The 12,483-nt window shown below is 36.3% G+C and overlaps 1 long non-coding RNA gene across 2 annotated transcripts in view; it reads left to right on the forward strand.

Annotated features, from left to right (window-relative positions):
* Positions 1-8,725, forward strand: part of LOC138442257 (uncharacterized) — a 46,226-nt gene extending 37,501 nt beyond the window's left edge. For both annotated transcript variants that reach the window (XR_011257602.1, XR_011257603.1), the window contains one exon: positions 8,218-8,725. This is a non-coding gene — a long non-coding RNA (uncharacterized lncRNA). The remainder of the gene's footprint in view (positions 1-8,217) is intronic.
* Positions 8,726-12,483: the final 3,758 nt, after the last annotated feature.

The raw sequence follows: 12,483 nt of genomic DNA on the forward strand, positions 1-12,483 counted from the left end.
AACCAGTCCATCCTTAAGGAGGTCAACCCTGAATATTATTGGAAGGACTGATGCTGAAGCTGAAACTGCAATATTTTGGCCACCTGATGTGAAGAGCCGACTCATTTGAAAAGACCCTGATGCTGGGAAAGATTCACAGCAGGAGGAGAAGGGGAGGACAGAGGATGAGATGGTTGGATGGCATCACCGACTCAATGGACATGAGTTTGAGTATGCTCCGGGAGTTGGTGATGGACAGGGAAGCCTGGTGTGCTGCAGTCCATGGGGTCGCAAAGAGTCGGACACGACTGAGTAACTGAACTGAACTGAACTGAACTGAACTGAAGTTCCTTACACAGTCTACTGATTAAAATGCTAATTTTTCCACAGACATACCCAGAAATAATGTATCAACAGATCTCTGGGCAGCCCTTAGCTCAGTTAAGTTGACACATAAAAATTAACCATCAAATCTGGTTCACTCAGCATAATGCTTACCAAGTTTATCCATCTTGCAGCATATTTTCATAATTTCATTTTTTAAAGGTAAAATAACATTCCATTTGTGTACAGCACTTTGTTTGTCTTTGGGTTAATGATTTGTTTCCACCTGTGAATACTGAAAATATCTGAGTCACTGCTTTCAGTTCTTTTGGATATATAGCAGGAAGCGGAATTGCTGGATCTTACAATAGTTCTATGTTTAACCTTTTGAAGACCCTCTATATTGTTTTCTGCAATGGCTATGCCATTTTACATTACCATTAGCAGTGCACAGATTTTCCAATTTCTCCACATCCTCATCAACCTTGTTAATTGATTTTTTTTTTTGAACAACAGATATTATAATGGGTGTGAAGTAGTATCTTACTGTGGTTTTATGTTCTCCTAATGACTAGTGATTCTGAACATCTTTTCATGTGCTTATTGGCCATTTGTATATCTTGGTGGATATACCAATTTTTTCTGGGTGGATATACCAATTTTTTTCTTGGTGGATATATCAATTTTTTCTTCTCACACTTTTAAATTGAGTTGTTTGGTTTTCCATTGTTGAGTTTTAGTTCTTTATATTCTGAAATTAATAGCTTATAAGTGATATGATTTGCAATTATTTTTCCCCTTATGTGGGTTGTCTTTTCACTCTCTTGATAGTACTCTTGGTACATAAAACTTAGTTTTAATCAAATCTAATTTATCTAGATTTTTTTTTGTTTCCTGTCCTTCTGGTGTCTAGAATCAGGTTTTAAAGCTTGGGGGAGTTTGGGATGGACATGTACACACTGCTATACTTAATATGGATAACTAACAAGGGCCTCCTGTATAGCACATGGAACTCTGTTCAGTGGTATGTGGCAGCCTGGGTGGGAGGGGAGTTTGGGGAAGAATGGATACATGGGGAAGAATGGATACATGTGCATGAATAGCTGGGTTTCTTCACTGTTCACCTGAAACTATCACAACATTGTTAATCAGTTATACACCAATACAAAATAAAGTTAAAAAAAAAGATTTAGAAAACAAAGCTTGTTTAGTTTATTGTAAACTCAGACCATTACTCACATTTCATCTCCAAATGTAAAAGTATATTTGGAGATATGAGTTTGTTTTTTTAAAAAATTTTGGTACACTTTATTAACTTGGAGAAAAAAGCTCCATATGTTAAAGGTGAGTTGTTTAACTCCTTTTCATTATAAATGGTATTTGCTTTAGACCTTGCCTGTCATAATATATTCAAGAGCCTATGAGAATCTAACAGAACACTTTTGCCTAGCTCCATAAGCCCTCTCAGCCAGTTGGGAATTGCAAGCATCTACTAGTAGAAGAAATGTCAAAAAACAGTGGTTTAAATAAGATAGGGAGATTGCTTTCCTTTCACTTGATATGAAAGCTAGAATCAGCCAGTCTTGAATGGGGTGTGTGACTCCAGACTTCTTTCTTTTTGTTTCTCCATCATTAACTTCTCTTTTGTTTCTTCTTCTTTTCAAAGATTATTCCATGATCACAAAGGGGCTCTAGTGATGACTTCTGTATTTTGCAAGGATGCAAGGGCAAAAGAAAAATGATAAGCCTTTTAAATTAGTCAGCCCTGTTTAAAGAGCTTCCCCAGAAGCTCCACGCAGTTACTGCTGTTTATGTTCCACAGGTCATACTAGCAAAGGAGGCTAAAAGCTACAGAAGAATAATTCTAGTAAGGTTATGGCTGCCTTTCTTTCCTTTTCTAGTGCTTTGTATAAAGCTTGGACTTCCCAAATTATTATTGTTAGGTTGTTGATATCCTTATATATATATAAAAATGCTATGTATTGAACAGATTTCTGAAATCCTCTCACCAAAGAAAGTTAATTCTCTAAGCCATTCTTGCTAAGCCTTAAATAACATGCCTGCAAATAGCAGTGCACTCTATGCTGTCCCAACAATATAGTGGTTTATTGCAACAAAAGGAGAATAGATTTTGGGTAGGCAGTTAACAGCCTTTTCCATACCCTCAGACAGAGTAATATAAACCCAAGTAAAGTAAACCCAAGACCCCTGGGTGTTTTGATTCCGTTTTCTCTGGTCACATAGCAAAAATATTGCTTTCCTTTTTTCTTATCATCAAATTCTCTCTCCTTCTAATCACTTTCTATGTATTGTGCTATAGTGCTCAATGTACAGATTGTCCCTAAGTCAATTTTCTGTCTTCTTTTTCCCAGTTAAAATATATAAGCCACTCATTGTTTTTCTTTCTCTTTAATCATTCCTGAATCAATTGTGAATTTTCCAGGTAGATCAACTGAATGTAGGTTGGTAGGGTTCTCATATTCTTAAAAGGTAGGTCTATAAGAAATCTAACTCAATTTAAAGGGAAGAATAATGGATTTGAAGAATGAAGTACCTCTTGATTTTTAAACATCCACGAAGGTTCAGAAAGCAGGAAACTTGTTTTTTCAAATTTGTTGAAAGTCTAAATAATGGTTTAAAAAAGTTTTAGTTTCCTACTTCCGTTAGCTCTCTCCAGTTCACTATACCTTCTTGTTTGCACTAAAAGGCTCAGGTTAGTTCTAATTTGAAAAGTTCTTGTCCTGGGCAGGAATTATACAAGTACTCCACTCAGGATGTCTGAGTATCAAACTCCATTCTTTGTGTGGTACTCTATGACTGTAGCTTTATATCCTATGAGAGTATTTTGTTTCCCAGAAAGCCAGCAAGGGTTCTTCAGTTCAGTTCAGTCGCTCAGTCATGTCCAACTCTTTGCGACCCCATGAATCGCAGCATGTCAGGCCTCCCTGTTCATCACCATCTCCCGGAGTTCACTCAGACTCATGTCCATCGAGTCCGTGATGCCATCCAGCCATCTCATCCTTAGGAAATTATTTTTCTCACTTATACCCTGCTGCTACTGCTGCTACTGCTAAGTCAATTCAGTCATGTCCAACTCTGTGTGACCCCATAGACGGCAGCCCACCAGGCTCCCCCGTCCCTGGGATCCTCCAGGCAAAAACACCGGAGTGGGTTGCCATTTCCTTCTCCAATGCATGAAAGTGAAAAGTGAAAGTGAAGCAGCTCAGTCGTGCCCGACTCCTAGCGACCCCATGGACTGCAGCCCACCAGGCTCCTCTGTCCATGGGATTTTCCAGGCAAGAGTACTGGAGTGGGGTGCCATTGCCTTCTCTGCACTTATACCCTGAGTTACTGCTTTTTGTTGTCTCATCTGGATTTCTGCCTTTTGTTCTTTTAACTAACTCTACCCAATTCTTACTCTCAGTTTGCTTATTTCCTTGAATTTTTTTGTTGTTTAGTCGCTAGGTCACAAGTCTTTGTGACCCCATGGACTGCAGAATGCCAGGCTTCACTGTTCTTCACTATCTTCCAGAGTTTGCTCAAATTCAAATCCGTTGAGTGGGTGGTGCCATCCAACCATCTCATCCTCTGGCGTCCCCTTCTTCTCTTGCCTTCAATCTTCCCCAGCATCAGGGTCTTTTCAATGAGTCAGCTCTTTGCATCAGGTGGCCAAAGTATTGGAGTTTCAGCTTCAGCATCAGTCCTTCCAATAATATTCAGGGTTGATCTCCTTTAGGATGGACTCGTTGGATCTCCTTGCAATCCAAGGGACTCTCAAGAGTATTCTCCAGCACCACAGTTCAAAAGCATCAGTTCTTATCTGTGAGGAAATGACCCTTAACTTGATTTTCATGTGAATCGTGTACACTTGGTTTTGTTGTATGTTTAAAATATTGTATATTTATTTACATTGAAGTTTTCTGTTTTTAAACTACATTTTCAGATCAGAGTCCTAAGTGAACTTACACAATGCTTTCATGATTGTTTATGGTTTAGTTATTTTTAAATTTTTTGTTTTGTTTTCGACTTTAACTTCATGTGGAACTGAAATGATGGCTTGAAACAAAAACGTACTAAATTTTGTAGACTTCCTAATTTTTTGACTCTTTAAAGATTTTTTTTTTTTACTTCTTTCTATTTACATCTCTTTTCTGGTATATTTTAATTATGCTAGTAAACAAGTCATAGCATGGCCAGATCTTATGTAGGGATTCCTTTGTTCTAGTCTGTTTTTCTTTTGATTTTTGTCTTAATTCCTGAAGAACTTCTGCCAAGGTTTCTACATGTTGAGCTTGAGTCTGTAAGAACTCAAACATTTTATGTATGTATGTATGTTTTTAGTAGTTTAACTGTTAATTTTTTATTGTGGTAAGAACATTTAACATGAGATTTACCTTCTTAACATTTTTTACCTTTTTAATAATGTTTTCTTTTGAACTTTACAAGCAATCCATGTTTTTTCTTTCAGAAAATAAAAAAATGCATAAAAGTGTACAGTAAAGAAATAATAGTCAGCAGTAATCTTCAATCCCAGAGATAACCAGCATTAACATTTTGATACATTTTCTCCCAGTGTCTACATATTCGTTATAAGATTTTTTTATGTGTACCATTTTAAAAGTATTTATTGACTTTGTTACAATGTTACTTCTGTTTTTTTAATATAAATTTATTTTAATTGGAGGTTAATTACTTTACAATATTGTATTGGTTTTGCCATACATCAACATGAATCTACCACAGGTATACGCATGTTCCCCATCCTGAACCCCCTTCCCTCCTCCCTCCCCATGCCATTACTTCTGTTTTATGTTTTGTTTTGTTTTTTTTTGCCCCAAGGCATGTGAGATCTTAACTCCCTGACCAGGGATCAAACTTGCATCTCCTATGTTAGGCCACCAAAGAAGTCCCTACACATTCTTTAAATTGATGTATAACTGACCAATAAGACTATTTAGTTCCAATGCACACTTACAGATTTGATACTTTTATACAATACAAAATGATCGTCATGATGTGTCTAGTTATCACCTGTCACCATTCAAAGGTGTACAGTATTATTGACTGTATTCACCATGCTGTACATTTTCACCCCCATGACTCATTTATTTTGTAACTGGAAGTTTATCTCTTTAATCTCCCTCATGTGTTTCTCTCAACACCCTGCCCTCAGCAAAGACCTGTATTGTGTATCTGTTCTATTTTGTTATGTTTATTTGTTTTGATTTTTAGATTCCACAAATTTGTCTTTCTTTGACTTATTTCACTTAGCATAATACAGTCTAGGTCCATTCATGTTGTTGAAAATGGCATAATTTTCTATTTAAAAAATTTTTAAGTTAATTTTGGTTGTGCTGGGTCTTTGTTGCTCCCGAGGGCTTTCTCTAGTTGTGGCGAGCGGGGCCTACTCTCTAGTTGCGGGGTGCAGGCGTCTCGCTGTGGTGCTTCTCTTGCTGTAGAGCATGGGTCTAGGGCATGTGGGCTTCAGTAGTTGTGACACACAGGCTTAGCTGTCCTGAGGCACGTGGGGTCTTCCTGCACCAGGGATTGAACTCATGTCCCTTGCATTGGCAGGTGAAGTCTTAACCACTAGACCACCAAGGACATTGTTTATATATATATATATAAATATTTTATATATATATATATATATATATATTCCCACATCTTTTTCCATTCATTTATATATGGGAGCTTAGGTTACTTCCGTATCTTGGCTATTGTAAATAATTTTGCAATAAGTATGGGAGAACATGTATCTTTTGAAATTACAGTTTTTGTTTTCTTTGGAAAAATATCCAGAAGTAGGATTACTGGATCATGTGGTAGGTCTGTTTTTTTGTTTGTTTGTTTGTTTGTTTTTTGAGGAACCTCCATACTCTTTTCCATAGTAGCTGCACAAATTTACATTCCCATAAATTGTGCTTGTGGGTTCCCCTTTCTCTACATCTTTAGCAATATTTGTTACCTGTCTTTTTGATAATAGCCATCCTCTGACAAGTGTAAGGTGATATCTCATTGTGGTGTGATTTGCACTTTCCTTAAGTTTCGTGGTGTTAAGCATTTTTTTCATGTACCTTTTGGCTATCTATATATCTTCACATATGGATGTGAGAGTTGGACTGTGAAGAAGGCTGAGCGCTGAAGAATTGATGTTTTTGAACTGTGGTGTTGGAGAAGACTCTTGAGAGTCCCTTGGACTGCAAGGAGATCCAGCCAGTCCATTCTGAAGGAGATCAACCCTGGGATTTCTTTGGAAGGAATGATGCTAAAGCTGAAACTCCAGTACTTTGGCCACATCATGCGAAGAGTTGACTCATTGGAAAAGACTCTGATGCTGGGAGGGATTGGGGGCAGGAGGAGAAGGGGACGACAGAGGATGAGATGGCTGGATGGCATCACTGACTCGATGGACGTGAGTCTGAGTGAACTCTGGGAGTTGATGATGGACAGGGAGGCCTGGCGTGCTGTGATTCATGGGGTCGCAAAGAGTCAGACATGACTGAGTAACTGAACTGAACTGAACTGAACTGAACTGATATCTTCTTGGGACAAATGTCTGTTCAGGTCTTCTGTCCTTTTAACTTGAGCTGTTTGTGTTTTTGATATTGAGTGTATGAAGTTCTTTATATATTTTGGATATTAACCTCTTATTATATATCTCATTTTCAAATATTTTCTTCCACTTAGTATATGGATTTTTTTTTTTGCTTTATTGATAGTTTCCTTTGTTGTACAAAAGTTTTATAGCTTGATGTAGTCCCATTTATTGATTTTTGTTTGTTTCCCTTGACTGAGGAGACATATCAAAAAAAGTTTGCCAAAGTCAAGGTCAAAGTATGTATTGCCATGTTTTCTTCTAGATGGTTAGTGGTTTCAGGTCTTCCACTTAAGTCTTTAATCCAGTTTGAATTTATGTTTGCTCATGGTGTGAGGAAAGTGTCTCACACCATGGATAGTTACATTCTTTTGCATGTAACTGTCCACTTTTCTCAACACCATTTATTGACGAGACTATTTACCATATATATTCTTGCCTCCACTGTTGTAAATTAATTGCCCATGTACACATGGACTTATTTCTGTGCTTCCATTTCTGTTCGATTGATCTATGTGTCTGTTTTAGTGCGAGTACCATGCTCTTTTCATTACTGTGGCTTTGCAACATAGTTTGAAATTAGGGGGCGTGATACTTTCAGCTTTGCTCTTCTTCCTCAAGATCGTTTTGGCTACTTGGGGTCTTTTGTGTTTCCATGCACATTTATCGCCTAGAGAATCCCATGGACAGAGGACTCTTTGGGGCTCCAATCCATACGGTTGCAAAGAGTTGGACACAACTGAAGTGACTTGACACACATGCACACATTTTAGAATTATTTGTTCTAATTCTGTCATTAGGAAAATTAGAAAAATGTCATTGGTTATTTGAGATAAACGCAGATTGAATCTGTAGATTGCCTTGGGTAGTATGGTCATTTTAATGATATTAATTCTTCCAATTCATGAGCCCAGTATATATTTCCATTTGTTTGTCATCTTCAGTTTCTTTTATCAGTGTCTGAGAGTTTTTTTTTCAAATACCAGTCTTTTAGTCCAGTTAGGTTTATTCCTAGATATTTTATTCTTATTGATGCAACTTGTAAGACTGTTTTCTTAGTATTTCTTTATGATAGTTCACTGTCAATGTACAGAAATCTTGCATTTTTATACATCGATTTTGTATCCTGCAAGTTTACTGAATTCATTGACTTCTAATCATTTTTTGATACTGTCTTTAGGATTTTCTATCTTCAGTATCATGTCATCTGTAAAAATTGTTTATATTCTTTCCAGTTTGGATTCATTTCTTTTTATTGTGTGATTGCTGTGGCTAGTATTAATACTTAATATTATGTTGAATGTTTGGCTTCCCAGGTGCAGCTATCTGTAAAGAACCTGCCTGCCAATCAGGAGACATAAGAGACTTGGGCTGGATCCCTTGGTCAGGAGGATCCCCTGGAGGAGGTCGTGGCAACCCATTCCAGTATTCTTGCCTAAAGAATCCCATGGACAGAAGAGCCTGGCAGGCTCTTAGAGTCACAAAGAGTCGGACATGACTGAAGTAACCTAGCATGCATACATGCAAAGTGTTAAGAATGGACATCCTTGACTTGTTCCTGATTTTAGAGGAAGTGTTTCACTGTTGATTATAGTTTTAACTGTGGGCTTGCCATATGTAACCTTTGTTTAGGTATGTTCCCTCTATATCCACTTTATTGAGGATCTTTTAAAAATCATAATTGGATATTAAATTTTGTCAAGAGTTTTCTGCATATATTGGGATGATCATGCAATTTTCATTCTTCAGTTTGTCAGTGTGGCATATCACATTGATTTGCAAATACTGATTTGCATCCATAGAATAAATCCCACTTGATCATGGTGTATGATTCTTTTATTGTTAGACTCAGGTTGCTAATATTTTGTTGAGGATGTTTGCTTCTATGTGCGTCTGTGATATTGGTCTGTAATTTTTTCCCTTGTGACTATCTTGTTTTCATATGAGAGTGATGCTTACCTCCTAGAATGAGTTTGAAAGCATTATTTTCATACAGTTTCTTGGAATCGTTTAAAAATGAGGATAGGTGTTCTCTAAATGCTTAGTAGAGTTCATTTGTGAAGCTATTTGGTTCAGGAATTTTATTTTGGAGGAGTTTTAAAAATTATGATTCAATTTCATTACTGGTAATTGGTCTGTTTATATTTGCTGTTTCTTCCTGGTTCATTCTTGGGAGATTTTGTATTTCTAGGAATTTGTCAATTTTATTGGTGCATAATTATTCACAGTATTCTCTTATGATCCTTTTAACATCTGTGGGTTTGGTTACAATTTCTCATTTTTCATTTCTGTTTTTATTTGTGCTCTCTTCTTATAGATGAATATAGATAAAGGTTTACCAATTTTTTGTTCCTCTTAAAGAACCAGCTTTTAGTTTCATTGATCTTTTCTATTGATTTTTAGTCTCTTTCTTTTTCTATTTATTATTTATTTATTTATTAAAGCCAGAGATTTCTATAAAGTTTATTTATTTTTTTAAATTTTACTTCATAATACTGTATTGGTTTTGCCATACATCAACATGAATCAGCCACGGGTGTACATGAGTTCCCAATCTTGAACCCTCCTCCCACCTCCCTCCCCGTATCATCTCTCTGGGTCATCCCAGTGCACCAGCCCCAAGCATCTTGTATCCTGCATCGAACCTAGGCTGGTGATTCATTTCTTACATGATATTATTATTTTTTTTATTGATGCTTTTTTTCTTTTTCTTTTTAATTATTATTTTACTTGAGAGGCAGAGGGTGGGATGATTTGGGAGAATGGCATTGAAACATATATAATATCATATAAGAAATGAATCGCCAGTCTAGGTTCAATGCAGGGTGCAGGATGCTTGGGGCTGATGTACTGGGATGACCCAGAGGGATGGTGTGGAGGCGGAGGTGGGAGGGGGGTTCAGGATTGGGAACATGTGTACACCCATGGCGGATTCACGTTGATTTTTAGTCTCTTTTTCATTTTCTGCTGTGAACGTTATGATTCCTTTACTTTTACTAATGATAAATCTGGCTAAAGATTTATCAATTTTGCCTATCTTTTAAAAGAACTAGCTCTTAGTTTCATTGATCCTTTCTGTTTTCTTAGTCTCTATTTCATTTCCATTATCATCTTTATGATTCCTTTCCTTTCACTAATTTTTGATTTTGTTTATTCTTATTTTTTAGTTGCTTTTACCATTATAAACTTCCCTTTTAGACATGCTTTTGTGGTATCCCAAGGACTACTTTATGACCAACCTAGATAGCATATTCAAAAGCAGAGACATTACTTTGCCGACTAAGGTCCGTCTAGTCAAGGCTATGGTTTTTCCTGTGGTCATGTATGGATGTGAGAGTTGGACTGTGAAGAAGGCTGAGCGCCGAAGAATTGATGCTTTTGAACTGTGGTGTTGGAGAAGACTCTTGAGAGTCCTTTGGACTGCAAGGAGATCCAACCAGTCCATTCTGAAGGAGATCAGCCCTGGGATTTCTTTGGAAGGAATGATGCTAAAGCTGAAACTCCAATACTTTGGCCACCTCATGTGAAGAGTTGACTCATTGGAAAAGACTCTGATGCTGGGAGGGATTGAGGGCAGAAGGAGAAGGGGACGACCGAGGATGAGATGGCTGGATGGCATCACTGACCTGATGGACATGAGTTTGAGTGGACTCTGGGAGTTGGTGATGGACAGCGAAGCCTGGCGTGCTGCGATTCATGGGATCGCAAAGAGTCGGACACGACTGAGCGACTGAACTGAACTGAAAAACTACTTTATTCTTTCTTTCAGTTTTATTGAGATATAATTGACATCCAGCACTGTCTATGTTTAAGATGTAGAGCACAATGATTTGACTTACATACATCATGAAATGATTACCACTAAAAGTTTAGTGAACATCCATCATATTATATAGATACACAATAAAAGAAATAGAAACAAATTGTTTTACTTGTGCTGAGAGCTCTTAGAACTTGCTCCTTTAACAGGTTTCATATAGAAAATACAGCAATATACCCAAAGATTTTAGATTGCTTTGTTTTTGTTCCCATTTGTCTCCAGCTGTTTTTTATTTCCTCCTTAATCTCCTCAATGCTCTGTTGGTTATTTAGTTGCATGTTGTTTAGCCTCCATGTGTTTGTGTTTTTTGCAGCTTTTTCTTATAGTTGATTTCTAGTCTCATAATATTGTGGTTGGAAAAGACACTTGGTATTTCAGTTTTCTTAAATTTACTGAGACTTTTTTTGTGGCATAGCGTATATTTTTTGCTGGAGAATGTCTATGTGCACTTGAAAATAATGTGTATTCTGCTGCTTTGGAATGAAATATTCCAGGTGTATTTGATAAGTCCATCACATGTAAGTGTTTTCTAAGACCAGAGTTTCCTCATTAATTTTCTACCTGAGTGATCTGTCTGTTGATGTAATTGGAGTGTTAAAGTCTTCTACTATTGTTACTGTCTGTTTCTCCACTTATATCCCTTAATATTTGCTTTATGTATTTAGGTGCTCCTGTTTGCTTTATGTATTTATGTGCTCCTATGTTGGGTGCATGCTTATTTATAATTGTCATATCTTCTTGGATGTATCCCTTGATCATTATGTAATGAATTTTTGTCTCTCATCACAATTTTTGTATTAAAGTCTATTTGGTCTCATATAAACATTGCTACTCCATCTCTTTTTGCATTTCTCTTTGCATGTAATGCTTTTATCCATGCCATCATTTTTGATTTGTGTGTCTTGAGGTCTGAAGTGAGGCTCTTATAGTGAGCATAGATACATAGATCTTTCTTTTTCAAAATCTATTCAGTCACTTTTTGTCATTTGAGCATTTAGGCCATTTGTATTTAAAGTACTTATTGATAGGAATGTACTTATTATCACTCTATTTATGGTTTTGGGTTGTTTTTCTAGTTCTTTTTTGTTCCTTCCTTTTTTCCCCCCTTCTTTTCTTTATGATTTGGTGACTACCTTAGCATTATGTTTATATTCCTTTTTCTATATGTATATGTTATAGGTTTTTGGTTGTGGTTACCATGAGGTTTATGTTAGCAATATATATAATTATTTAAAGTTGGTGATCTCGAGTTCAAATGTATCTCAGCTCTGCATTTTTACCCTTACACCCATGTTTAATGTTTTTGACATCATATTTTGTATCTTTTTTGTATCCCTTAACTGATTTTTATGGATATAGATAATTTTACTAGTTTTGTGTTTTAATCTTATACTAGCTTTATACATGGTTGATCTATTAACTTTACTACATATTTGCCCATACAAATAAGACTTTTCCTTTCATAATTTTCATATATCTAGTTGTAGTCTTTCCATTTTCATTTTGAAATGTTCCTTTAATGTTTATTGTAAAGGTGGTTTGATGGTGCTGAACTCTTTTAGCTTTTGCTTATCTATAAAACTTTTTATTTCTTCTTAAAATATGAATGATAGAATTGCCAGGTTGAGTATTCTTGTTTTTATGTTTTTTTTCTTTTCATCACTTTAAATATATTATACCATTCCCTACTGGTCTTCAGATTTTTTTGCTGAAAAGTTAACTGAAAGTCTTATGGGAATTCTCTTGTACTAACTAGTTGTTT

The sequence above is a fragment of the Ovis canadensis genome, chromosome 6 (assembly GCF_042477335.2).
Source record: "Ovis canadensis isolate MfBH-ARS-UI-01 breed Bighorn chromosome 6, ARS-UI_OviCan_v2, whole genome shotgun sequence".
NCBI lineage: Eukaryota > Metazoa > Chordata > Mammalia > Artiodactyla > Bovidae > Ovis > Ovis canadensis.